The sequence below is a fragment of the Marmota marmota genome, unplaced genomic scaffold (genome assembly GCF_001458135.2).
Source record: "Marmota marmota marmota unplaced genomic scaffold, marMar, whole genome shotgun sequence".
In the NCBI taxonomy this organism is placed as follows: domain Eukaryota; kingdom Metazoa; phylum Chordata; class Mammalia; order Rodentia; family Sciuridae; genus Marmota; species Marmota marmota.
In genome coordinates this window covers 19,272,063-19,286,234 of record NW_026000093.1, presented here as the reverse complement: position 1 = coordinate 19,286,234, position 14,172 = coordinate 19,272,063, and the positions used below count along the sequence as shown (strand labels likewise).

The 14,172-nt window shown below is 35.5% G+C and overlaps 1 long non-coding RNA gene across 2 annotated transcripts in view; it reads right to left on the bottom strand.

Moving 5' to 3' along the window:
- The window catches only part of LOC125610572, a 265,267-nt gene that overhangs the window by 110,519 nt on the left and 140,576 nt on the right, over positions 1–14,172 (bottom strand). For both annotated transcript variants that reach the window (XR_007340574.1, XR_007340573.1), the window contains exon 2: positions 7,802–8,364. This is a non-coding gene — a long non-coding RNA (uncharacterized LOC125610572). The remainder of the gene's footprint in view (positions 1–7,801; positions 8,365–14,172) is intronic.

Below are 14,172 nucleotides of genomic sequence, written 5' to 3'. Positions count from 1 at the left end.
ATGCTCAGTCAGAGACTTGTTTCTTCATACCTCCCATGTTCAAAAATGGTGCATGGGAATTCCTCCAGGGTAGAGAATTTACTATAGCAATAAGCAAAGTATGCTCTAGGTTACCCGGAACAGTGAGCCTGAGTGATGCAGCAATTTTGGCAAATTCCTTATAGCTTTCTCCAGAGGACCTCATCTGAAACAGCCTGCAAGGAACGTTAATAGTCCTGGAGAGAGGCAGCCAGCTTCACCCCCAACAACTACAGGTGACTGTATCCAAAATACCTGCCTACCAGCTAACACCTCCTTCTCCCCACTATTTTTTCAGATAATATAGTTTCTAAATCCACAGGCATTACATTTAAACAAACAAAGATACATTACAATTTTTAGGATGTTTCCCAGCAGAATATAAGACAGATTTAAATCTTGGTGAAATCCTGACCTTCAGTTAGCTATTCATTACATTGTGCAAACACAGATAATACTTGTAAACCAAGAGAAACATAATATTCCAACAAGAAATTCACCCTCAAAATAAACACTAACCCTTTGCAAAGAAATTTCATGCACCTCCTCACTTTTTTTGCTATAAAAGATCATCATTTCTCAGGATAATAATGAATCTTTTCTGGTAATCCAGTAACACTTTAGCACGGTGGAATGATGAGCACATCGGTTCCTATACATTTTTAGATAATATATTTAGCTCTGAGTTGAACAAATTACACAGACTTAGAGAATCATTCCATTTTCTTTCCTCATTAAAATTTAGCTTCATTTATGCCATCTCTGATATTAGCAATCATATTTCCAGTAGAATTTTGAACAGCATTATTTCAATTTCAGTGCACAAACAAGCGATATAACCATTCTTTGCTGCATTATAATCTTCTAGGCTTTAATTATTATTCCTTATAATACTGTGTCTTCCTAGTGTATGGGCTTTAAAATATATTCCTATTTTCTATTCTAAAGCAGTTCCTTTTAGTTGAGAAAGGAAAGGGTACTTACATACATGCCATTCTTTTGAAACTGTACTTTATCATTTCAATGGTCATTGTATCTAACCCATTAGGTACTGGAATGATATTGTGCAATCATAAAAGAAACAGAATTTTAGAAAGCTACAGAGCTCAACATAAATCAGCAAACAGGATGAATTTGGATCAAATATTAGAAACTGTAGGAGCTCAGAAAAAGGGCTCTCATTTTGTTAAGTTTTAGATGGTATAGGAATATTTGGTTCTATTTGAAGCTCCTTCAGATAAAAGAGGTGTGAATCACTCAGTGATTATTAATGCCTAAGTGTTTTGAGTTAATAACTAATGATGGTGTTTTATAATAATCATCTACCAAACCAGAGAAGGAAGTAAGTTTAAACTTTCCTGCCAACTCTCATCATTTGGTAGGGCCTAATTGGAAGTTTGTGCGGAGGATTCTGCAGCCAGACTTTGGCTAAGACAGAGCTCCATGCTCAATAGTAATGTCCCAGAGGGATATAGTAGAGGACAGTGCCCCCCCCACGTGTTACATGTCTTCAGAGACTAGATGCTACCTGAGAAGTCATGACAGCTCAACTCAAACCGCTGCCTTGTCTCCAATACCTCATAATCACTTGCTCACTCTGAAATTAATTTCCCTTGTTTCCCAACAGCTATTTTCTTTGGTTACTATAAAAGCTAAATTAATGAATATTTATTTCAATTTGTTATACCAAACTCCTGATAAATGTTGATTGAGTAGGAATTTATCTCCACAAGGGGGAAAAAAAAGAACAGAGTGATTAGATTGCAATATATGCACTAAGTATCACAGTAATTATAAAATTAAAAAAGAGTGTTTTTGTGGTCCCAGGGATGGTACTCAGTACATACTGGGCAAGCTTGGTGTCTGTGAGCTACACCATCAGACTAGAAAAAGCAACCTTTAAAATATATGTGCCCTATAAAAAAAAAGATGCAGTATCTTCTCTTGAAGTCATTCAAACACCTACAGATTTTTATATGCTGTACTGAGGGAGAAGGGAGAGAGGAGGTTGCAAGATCAGTAGAGTCAGAAAGTGAGAAAAAACTACACAACGCAGGGAAGGAAGATTGGTCCATCTGATTTTGCTACCTAGCCCTTCTCAATGTGAGGATCCTATCTCCCATAGAGATTGGGACACAGATGTATTGTCTTTCAATGTTGGGTACAACAAGGAGTAAATTTTTTGTCAGCCTTGAGTTTCTCAGGCAAGCACTTTAAAAGCTAGAGTCATTCTTAAAGATGTGGCCCTGAGTAGTTAGAAACCATGTTAGGTTTGTTTAGGCTTTATAGGACAAGCTTAGTCAAGAAGAAGGCCCAGAAGATCCTTGCTGGAGTTTGGTCAAGGAAACACTCTGTCAATTCACATCTATATACAAATATACATACTACTTCCACAAACCATGCATGGGCAAAAAACATTCATGGTGTTAAACACTGAGGAAATTCAGGACATAACCTCTCAAAATGTGTTAAATTGGTGTGTCAATTATTTCAAGCTGAAATCCTTTGAAGACCTGTAACGGCAGTGAACCTGAGTAAACACTCTGAAATAAACCTTCTACTGGCTTCTACAAGCTCCCCACCCCTGTCTTTTCTAATATCCCTAAAATTTACACTCTAATCCAGATATTCATTTTCCTATCACTTCTTCAAAAATGTCTTGCTCTTGGTCTAAAAAGTATTGGAGCATCATGCTTTGGTAATTCTTCAGTCTTCACTCTCTTGTGAAGATCCCAGTGTAGATAGAAAAATTAACAAAACTCGTATGTGCTTTTCTCTTATTAGCCACCTCTTGTATTAAATTGGCTCTTAGATCCAGCCAAAGACTCCACTAAGAACTAAGAGGAATATCTAACGCACATGTGTTACATACTTTATATCTATGCACATACACAATTATCCACATTTTACTTATGAAGAAACTGAAATGTAATGGTCTGATCATTTACCTAAGATATCAACTATTAGGTTGCAAGATTAGCATCGATACATGTTTGTCTGTCTCTAGAGCCTAAAGTCTAGATTACTGGATAAACAGTTCAGCACTCACCATACAGACCCCAAGAAAGAGTGTGTACTGAAGTGTTGAGAAATGTTCCCGGAGAACTGTGTATCCAACAGAGGTGAGTCTGGAGGAGGGGTTCAGTGCTCATGAAGTATGGCTCACCAGATCTTTCTGGGATGTTTACACTTGTCTGTAGTTTCCAGAAGAACTTGATGGCTGGCACCATGCCAAGGACTAATCAATACCACTTCCAGTTCCAGGCTACTGGCCTCTTTTAGCCTCTCTTTGGGCATGTTGAGTAAAAGATCCCTTTTTTCCTAGAAGTTGGGTCCACCCAGGTACAAATGTGTGTTATGTCCCTTCTGTTACTTGACCCCAGAGACGGTCCACTCATTTCTACCCAAAAATAACAGGACTCTTTCCCCCCAACACAAACTTGTCACTGGATGTTAGTACAACTTTCCATTTTTCCTTAATTTATTATTTTCTTTTCCCTTTTATATTTCCTTTTTAGAGAAATGCTTCTTTTTCTTTTTGAATATGTAAGTTATGCATAATTGCTTTAAAATTATATAATCAGCATTCTTCATGAATATTTGTCTGCTTTAATTAAGGTAGAGTTACTGGGTGAAACAACATAAAATTCTTCAAGGCTTTTGAAATCTGATGCCAAATTGCTCTGTAGAAATGTTGGATTCATTGCTTTGCTATGAGCAATGCCTATGACCACTGGTTTCACTGTACCCACATCAGCATCAATTATTCAATTTTAAAAGATCCTCTTTCTAACTTGATGAATAAAAAGAACATACCTTTTTCTATTTGCATTAATTTAAATAATCACATGAAGTTGAACATTTTTGCATATTTATATTTCTTATTTGGTAAATTGTTCATGACTCATCTAATTTTGAAAATCAGATTTAAAACTTGGCTTAATTATTCATGACATCTTTACATTTAAGGTAATTAAAAATAGATATAATTTATAAATTACATTTTTATTATAAATAAGATATACAAATATGTTAAGTACATAAGTATATAAATATAAAACTATCTTAAGTTGAAAATATCATTAAGTCAAAAGAAAATGCATGTAATCCACCTAACCCATCAAGCACCCTAGGTTGGCAACACAGGGCACTGAAGAAGGTCAGGTGTTCACCCTCTTGATCCAGGGCTGAATAAGAGCTGTGACTTACTGCCCCTGTCCAGAGTTGAAAGAGGATTGTACCACATATCACTTGCTTGGGAACAAAATCTAAAACTGAAATTCTAAGTAGACTTTCTACTAAATGTGCATCACTTTTGCATGATTGTGAAACTGAAAAAATCCTAAGTAAACCATGTTCGGTAGGGTACCAGCCATATATAGTTGGTGAAAAAATCACTATTATTATAGTGTGAATTTAAGTCAAGGAAGAGAAGGTAGGCATTTAATGGTACACTATAAATATAGCCCCAATGAACCGAGTTCAGTGGCACACATCAGTAATCCCAGAAACTAGGGAGGATCTGAATCTTCCTCAGCAGGAGGATCACACCTTCCAGGTCAGTCTTGGAAACTTAGTAAGATATGGTCTCAAAATAAAAATTAATGAAAGGACTGTGGGTATAGCTCAGTGGTAGAGCATACCTGGATTAAAAGCCACATTGAAGGTAACAAGAACTAAATCCTGTGAGGAAGTCTAGGAAACTGAGACAGAGGGACATGGGGTATGTACCAACTCCAGTTAATCACTAGTTGAGGGTTCATGGAGGGGAGTGGACATTACTTCTCTACCACTTCAGACCTGAGCAAAATGACCCCTCCATCAAATAGATGCAGAAGAGGCCATTTGAATTCACTCATATTTATTGCAATGGTCAGCCCAAGGGATGAGGTCTAGCCATCAGTCTGAGTTACTTGTTTTCCTATACTTTTCTTATGTGTTAATTACATTTTATCCTATCAGAGAAATACATAAATCTCTATCCCTATCATAAAATATTTGTTCTTTATAGATTGTGACTGTAGCCTTTCCTACATTAAAATGCTTCAAAGCTATTGCTTCCCTTGATCAATCACTTTTTGCTAGATAAAATAACATATGCTGGATTTTCACCATGTGCCATTCTGAATTATGTAGTTTACAAGAATTGTTTAATTAATTTTCATTTAGTTCTCTGAAAAAAATTAGGATTACCATTTCCAGTTTCCAACTGGGTAAACTGAGACTTGGAGATGAAATAATATTTAGAGCTGCCATTTGACCCAACAATCTACTTTTGAGCTTTACTCATCCAGTGCTCCAGACTTATTTGCTGACTTGAGGTGGTATCCTCCCCTGCCCTCATCCCTGGTGCTCTGACACTTTGTTATGTACATGTTATGCTAGGTCCTCTTAGCTTTGAGGGCCTGGGTTAAGAAGTCAGACGAGATCTGGATTGGTTTCCCCCTACATGGAATCAGATATTTTTATATCGCGGCCTTTAAAATTCTATCTTTATTATGTATGCTAGATATTTTCATTTTAATGTGGCTTGATGTGGGTCTGCTGTAATTTCGAACATTTGGTGTCCTGTAAGCCTCTTGCATTTGATTTCCCATGTCATTCTTTAGATTGGGGAAGTTTTCTGACATTATTTCATTGAAAAGATTGTTCATTCCTTTGGTTTGTATCTCTGCACCTTCATCTATACTGATAAATCTTAAATTTGCTGTTTTCATGTTAATCCATAATTCTTGGAAGTTCTATTCATGATTTCTTAACATCTTCTCTCCATGATCCACTCTATTGTCAAGATTATATATTTTGTCTTCATTGCCTGAGGTTCTGTCTTCCAAGTGGTGTAGTCTGTTGGTGATTCTTTCTATTGAATTTTTAATTTGGTTTATTTTTTCCTTCATTTCAAGGATTTCTGTTTGTTTTTTTCCAGAATCTCTATATCTTTATTGAAGTGACTTTTTGCTACCTGTATTTACTCTTTTACATTATCCTTCACTTTGTACAACAGTTTAACTATATATATTCTAAACTCCTTTTCTGACATTTCTTCCACTGCAGTGTTGATGGATTCTGTTAATGGAGTATCTTGGTTTACTTAGGGTGATTTGTTCCCTTGCTTTTTAAAATGTTGTTTGTGTATCTTCCCATCCAACAGTGTGGACACGACCCAATAGAGTTTCTATCCTGTGGACTTATATTGTCCCTGAATGTTTCCAATAACTCACAGTTTAAGGGGAGATAAATAATAACAGCATCAATGCAAAGAATTTACACCATTAAACCAAATAGTCTACTATGACACCTACAATGTTATTTATCACAACAAACAGAAATAACATAATCAGTTATTACCTATAATAGTAACATCAAGTTTGCAAAAGAGTATACATTTTCAAATGGTGAACAGGGAGAGAACAGAAGTGATATAGGATGTGATGATTATGAGGGAGGAGGAGAGAAGACAGAAGTAAAAGATTAAAGGAAAAGTGAAAGAACAATAGAGATTGGCTATTAGCAGAAGAGAGAAACAAGGGAAATAAGTAGGAGAAAAAAAATATATATAAAGCAAAAAATTTTCAAAAATAAAAGAATACAAAACAAAACTCAAATATACAAATTAAACATACTAGTTCATAAAAATAACTGCCTTCAAAAATGCTAGAGATAAAAAGAAAAAAAATAAGAGACTGTATAAATGTCCATGTACCATTAAGTTCATAATTAAACAGTGAAAAAGAATTTAAAAATTTAAAAAATCTAAATGAAAAGTTTAAAAGTTAAAGAATTCTTTCTGTTGGAGTTTAAAATATTCTTGGCTTCTCCTCTCAGCAGTTTTAGGTGGAGTCTTCTGAAGTGTGATGTTCCACCTTCTGGATTGCTGGAGTGAGAGAGCTAATTCCATAGGCGGAGTTCCTAGAGGCAGGGTTTAGGCTTAGGTGGGCTCCAGGCTTTTCACTGAATGCTAATTGGTTTGGAGATTTTTAAATCAGTGCACCTGCAATGCCCAGTACTGTCTTGTCCATGCTGGAGGACATTACCCCAGGGCTCCCCTGGTTTCCACTCGTGTAGTCGGGGAGCCAATTCTTAGTTCCCTACCTCACCTGCAGACTCCATGTTTCCTGGTGTGGTGTTCAGTCTCCAAACAATTTCTCCCACCCCCACCCTTCCAAGTTCTCAGATAGATGCACCTCTCCCAGCCAGTCCTGTAAGCAGTCAGATTGGAGGGGGAGGTGTAGAGCCAGGTGGGATTCACCAACCAGTTGTCTTCTGTGTAAAACTCTCTCCATGTTTGATTTTCTTCTGGTCACTTAAGCACACTCTATGTTATGCAGCATGTGTTTACTGGGCCTGTATTTCGGGCCAAACTCAGGTTTCCCTGGAATTGGCTTCCTTAGTTGCCAGCCCCCAAACCACAACTGCAAAATGTTTCCTTCGTTTGTCCTCTGCGGGCCACCAGGAGAGATGGCAGCTTTTTTCCCCACACTCAGATATCATGCAGTGCATTCTTCAGGTTTATGGGGCAATGTCCTTGGTCTCTTAATGCTCAGTACCCAGACACACCTCTAGGGTACCAAAAATTCAGATTCCTTTAATTCCCTTATCCCTCTACTATGCTCAAAGAGGGACCACTCTGGCTGGAGCTTCAAGCCCGGCTGTGGCAGCAGCTGTGTTGCTGGGTATTTTTTCCTGATTTATTATATTCAATCTCCTGTGTCCCTGGTCTGCTTTAGATGTCCAGTTTTAGATTCCAGTAAATTATGCCCCCCACCCTTTTTGATTCACTCACCTTGCTAGAAGCTGCCTGTTTGCTTTCTTGGTTTCGAGCTGTGGAGCAACCAGGAATGCAACCTCTTTTACGCCACCATCTTGGATCTCTCCTCCTTGCCACTCTTCAACCTCCAGCACACCGAACCACTGTCAATCACTTCCTTTTCTGATGTTTTATGAGAATTGCAACATCCACATTGACAGTCACAAAGAGGCACCTTTTTTTTTATATGGAGGTGATATTAAAGGAAAGTGATTTGCTAACAATTGTCCATGAATGGCAGAAACACACCTGGGGTAGAGGAGCCACTGGCCCAACATCAGAAAGTAACTGTGATTTATTCCCACTTTGGAGGTGGATGTGACAATACTTACTTTGGGAAAGAATCTCTGGTATGTCCCCACTTTCTTTCCAGTGAGAGGTTGTTCTATTTCCAGTGTAGTTTCATACTTCACCTATTGTTATTCCATTTTATCCCATGACTACAGACTCCAGTAATAGTCAGCCTCTTATTTTGACATTGTGAACTGTCTTTTCTTTATCCGGTGTCTCCATTTCTTCACACATGATTTTCTGGGAAACTGGGAGACCAAATAAGAGGGAGATGAACCAGATAACTTTTTAAATGACCAACCCATACATTAAGGGACACATCTCACCCCTCATCAGCCTTCAAGGCCCCTATCCCCTTGAACCTTACTAAAATTTCTTTTCATTATCTCCATTTTAGAATTCAAAATATCAAGCAAGGAAAAGTGATTTTTTTGGTCATTACAAACATTTTTAAGTACTTAAAATCCAGTTCATTCATTTGAGAATAGAACTAGTTTTGTCATTATTTTAGGGATGAGGGATTTTTTAAAAATTCTAACTAAATTAACCCGTTGCTTTTGTTTCACATAGTCATAATCTTAATTGAATATGATCTTAAAATATTTATAAGGAGGGTAAATAAATAAACTAATATTTTAATATTATTTGAGTCCATCTTAATTCTTAAATCTACTTGGAAATCACTATAATGCCTTGATACTCTAGTTGATGCTTTGGTTAATGTGACATTTAAAGCAAAACATTTCAAAAACTTTCATTCTGTAGCTTATTTTTACCATTGAGTTCTTATGTGTCATTGTTGGTTGTTTTTTTATATTTATTTACATATTCTTGAACTCATACCAATCTATTCTAAAACAAATTACCAGAGACATATGGAACCATATTTAACCAGTTTGTAATTAGATATATATTTTTACATACTTTTAAAACTTTAATAAGATGGCGTTTGTAACTGTTGTTATTTAATTCACAGCCAACATCCTTTCTTACCTAAATTAAAACCTTATTGGAGACATTTATTCAAACTGTAACTGTTTTCTCTAATGAACTACCAATTCGTTTCCCTACACAGCATGTTCTAATTTGTGCTTGTAGTGCTTTCTAGAAGCATATGGAGACCAACTGTGGTTATGTTTTGGGATCTTCTGTACAAAAACATGGTAATTGCTTTTGTTTTGCTGATTGCTCTCTAAGACAGTTTCAAACTCTTTCAACTTTCTTTGTCCATGAGTTTTTTAATTGCAAATCCCCTTCTACTTTGTCAGATGAGTTTCATATGATGTGCTTATTGGCTAGGGCTGGTGAATCTGTCCAGAGATCCTGTGATCTTTAGGAAAGATCAACCTCTTGCTCATAATTGACAAATTGTTCCCAGATATCAGACATCATCAGACTTGTTATTTCCATGGTGCCATAAACACAAAAGCAGAAGAGACATAAAAGGTAAGAGGCATTTTGCAACATAAAAGAGAAAGCAAGATTGGCATATCCTTTGCTTATTTCGGGGGGTGGGGGTTGGGGAAGATTGTAGCAGCAAAAGATACAATAATACAAGCATCTTCCTGATTGATTAAAGTAGTGAAGTGTATTCTGCAGTTCATAAATAATGCTCTATTACTTTTCTTCAAAGACAAGTAAACCTTGACAGACTGACCTTTTCCAGGGCAGGAGTTGTTTCAGTGCCATAAATTATACTGTAAAACGAGTGGAAATGCTACTGAGAAGTGTGTGACAAAATAAGATTAAAGATTACTACACACAAAAGATTGTTGTTTTATTAATGGATTCCTGTCAATGGGATAAAAAATCCTCCATCTTCTACTGGATCGTGAGATCACGTCAAGCTGAAAATTAGGGGAACGTTTTCTAAGAGGTAACTGAATGTGTCAAAATAAGGATATTTTGATTTTTTTTTCTTCCTCCTGAATTATATTGGTTTCTAAAACAAATTTAGTTATTGTCAAAGATGCTTGTACCATCCGTAGTCATTTGCTTGCAAAGACTGGCTTTGATCATGCAGCTGGCTGACTTCTGTGTTATGTATGCAGGTGTCGGGAGATTACAGGGAAACACTTTGCTGAACAGAAGCATGGAGCGCTATCTTCATCAGTGTGTTGTGCATCGCCAAGAGGAGAAAGCATATGGTAATTCTAAACCATTAATTTATCTGGTGAACACTCAATCTGACAGAGCCATCCATGTCACTCTGAAGAAAGAAAAATAATCACATAGTGGCTTAAACCGTTAAGAGTGGCACTGAATTTCTCAGTACACTTGTTTCCAATTTTATTGATTTGGAAAAAACAACTTGAAATCATAGAAAGTAAAATAAACACCATTTAACAGACAAGGAAGGACTTAAGTCTACTTGAATTAAAGTTCATGAGATCATGAGAATTCAAGGGCTCTGTGAGCAACCACATTCTGTCAAATACCATATATTGTTCCTTTTAAAGCTGTTATGACTTCATTTTTGTAATCATCCCCACCCATTTTTTATTAAATAAAGACTATGCATTGAAAACATTTTTCCATGGGCTCATTGGAAATATGATTACACTCTTAAACAAACAAACAAACCAAAGTGTAGAGACCCTGGTGGACAAATGGAATCAAAAAAAAAAAAAAGGAAAAGGAAAAATTCTACAAAGTATTGAAAAAGCATTTTGAATGATACATTTCCATGTTAAACTACACTAAGATGTCATTGCCCTTTATTGTGTGGTACTAGCAGACATGCAATGGAGTAAACCAGAAATAGAAACAAAAAGTCATCCTATATAATTTCATTAAAGTTTCCAGAAGTTTCTTTGGAATTTGATCCACCATGGTTCACTTAAATAAAAAACAAATCTCCTCGTTAGATAGAGCATATGCTCAGCATGGCACGTTGCTATAAATCACTCCTTGTCACAAAGAAGAATAGATACACTGGCTCTGCACTGCTTTGCCATTCTTTATAACTAGGAGGAGGGTATCAGTGTTGCCTTCATTACAGTCAGAACAGAAATGTATGCCTTAATTCATACACACCATTTTAAAGATAGGTGTCAGGAAGCCAAATGACGAAACAATGAGATTATTGTTGCACAGAGCATCCATCTACTTCTCAGTGAACCTCAAAATCTGACTAGTGCATGTGGAGTGCAATGATGAGTTGGAGAAATATTTTGCATGTGCTTTTCATTATCCTTTTCAAAATTTTACATAGGACTTACCTATTCTCTCCAGTACGCATTCTTTTCACTTACCTTGGGAACTGTTTGAAGACAGATCCAACTATTCACATAAAGTTGGTCTTAGTACAAAAAAATAATATATTAAGTGATACTATTTTATGAATCTACCCCAATTTCTCTATTTTTAGAAAAATAAATTAAATAGGTGCTTTTGATGGGAGTTTGGAAGTCACAGTGGATCATGTGCTGCAAACATAGCTTCCTGTTTTTTCTAGAGTATACCATAAGGCTGTGTTCTTCTTTATCCCTCAAGTTCTCTGACAAGGCAGAAGTGAACCACATTTGTTAAGAATTTTCAGAAGTCAATACAGTCTTAGAAAACATCCACAATCTAAGAACCAGAACAAGAGTGATGATTCCCAGTGCAGACATCAAGCTTCTGGGCATCCTGAACATGAGTACCTAATGACTTGTGTTGAGTGTTAACTTTTTTTCCCATAACAGCTGGTTAGCAGACCTATTTTTATATTTTTATCATTAAAAAAAATTCTCTGGTGATCTCTTTCCCATCAGAATATGAACAAGTTATTTATTGGTCACTAATAAGAATTTACCAGGCACCTCCCCTGAATCAGTTAGTGGACTTCAGAGCCATCCCAGTTCTTCTGGTGACCTCTCCCTGAAGCTGTTCTGCTTCTATCAGTGGAAGCGAATTCCCCCTGCCTCTCCAAACATTTCATAACTAGAAAACATCGGCTTTCAGACTCAGCGTTTAAATTCTCAGTTTTAATGGATTGGATCTAAATTTCTAATCTCACATAGAGAATTTTCTTAAATTACCCAAACTATGTTTTTACTATGATTTCACACAGACATTAACTCATGAATGTCTATCTCCTACTATCTGCACTTGTGCAGCTGAATTCATCTAATTTCAGTGGAACAACATTTTAATAGTAATGCTACAGAGTGTTTCATCCTACCCTTGGAAGACATAATAACTTAAATAGAAAGACTTTGTGTCTACTTAAACATTTATATGCATCTATATGTTTATATCTCAATTTTCATCTTGGGGAAAACTAGGACAGTACCAATGTAAATACTAAGCTCACCTAAGCTGCACTCAGATTAAAAGTGCTCCCCAGTATTCTAATTATAGCAATAATTAGGAAAGCAAAACAGTCAGATTTTTTCACATCTTAGTAAAAGGCAAGTGAGTTTCTTAAAAAAAAAAAAAAACACTCAAAAGAGAGATGTCATGTCTCTTTGACAAAATAATGTTATTACATTTGTTTCTAATATACATGTCTTAACTTGACTATATATCATACTATTAACCACTTACTAAACTATTGTTATCCACTGATAAAGAGACAGCCAGTAGGTAGCAACATAAGCCCAATTCATGAGCATCTCAAAGGGAGAGGACTCCAGCCTTATCTCAACATTCCCAAACAAAAACCGTATACATAATAGAAAAGGCATGTTTTATTAGATACAAGGAAATTACTTATAAGTAAGAGATACAATTAGTAGTTGTAGAAAGTAATACTGGCAAATTCAACTGCATTGAAATTTAAAATTTGAACACCATCAAGAAAGTTAAAATAGGAGCAACAGACTTAAATATAAAAACATAAAAAGCAATATTCTTTATAAGTTAAAAAATCTCAAATAAGCCAGTGGCACAACAGAAAAGATATGAAAGCACAAGTCACTGGGTAATATAGAAAATGAATATAAAGAATTTTGATCCACTCATTATTAAGCAAGAATGTTAATAGAGGCATTTATATCCATCAAATTTTAAGTATGTAGAAGAAAATTAACCAACATGGGCTGGTTTTAAGAAAACCATTTGGCAAACTAGTTGTAATTGATGGAAGGGAATACGGTATTGGCTTCAGCTACTGTATGAAAGATGAAAGTATTCACCAAAGCTCATAAAATCTTATGGTACTCAGGCCAAGAAACTGAGCCAAAAAAAAAAAAAGTCAGATGATGAATCCAAGTCATAAGAATCTTATGTGGTAGAACCTGGGTTTGCAATTGGCCTTCTGACTTTTATTATTCCTGACTTCCAAACCCTTTCTTAGAATTGAATTGAATTGAATAAGCACTTTTAAAATTATATCTTTATTTGTACCAGCTATGAAATATTGGGGATCTTTTTTTAGGGAAATATTCAATTTCACATGTTGCTACAACATTATAAAAATTCTAGTAGCAATAATGTGATGTTAAATATTAGTTTCTTCATCTGGAACTAGAGAGTTTAGATTAAATTCCCCTTTAAAGGTAACTTATGTCTCTAAATTTTATGATTCTACTATTTGGTGGGTGTTTTTAAAGTACTTGCTCTGTGTGTGTGTGTGTGTGTGTGTGTGTGCCTACATTCTTGTTCAAGCTCAATTTCAACTCATGAGACTAAAATTTAGGAAAGCCACATTAAGAGTTTTTATGATATTTTATTTAGTGAAATTCAGTCTATATTTTACATTCACAAAATGATATATTCTGTATCTCTAGAATAATTCATTACTAAAAGTAATTTTTAGGAACTCATTTTATTATCATACAATGATATAATTTCATCATATCATGTTATATATGCATTATGCATTTTAAAAATAAAGATTCTGCTACCTTAAGGAATTACAAAACCTAAGATAAGTTCATCTTTACAATGAGATGCAAATATTCTCTAAGAGAAAAGACCCTCATTCAAAAAGATTTGCATAAGATTATACTTAAAATAGCTGATCAGAGCTATTGAAATTTGGAACATAATGCAGGGAAATTCTTTGAATCTTTACATTTTTTTACTGGAGTATAAAATGGATACTCCTAATTTATTTTAAATTTTGACAC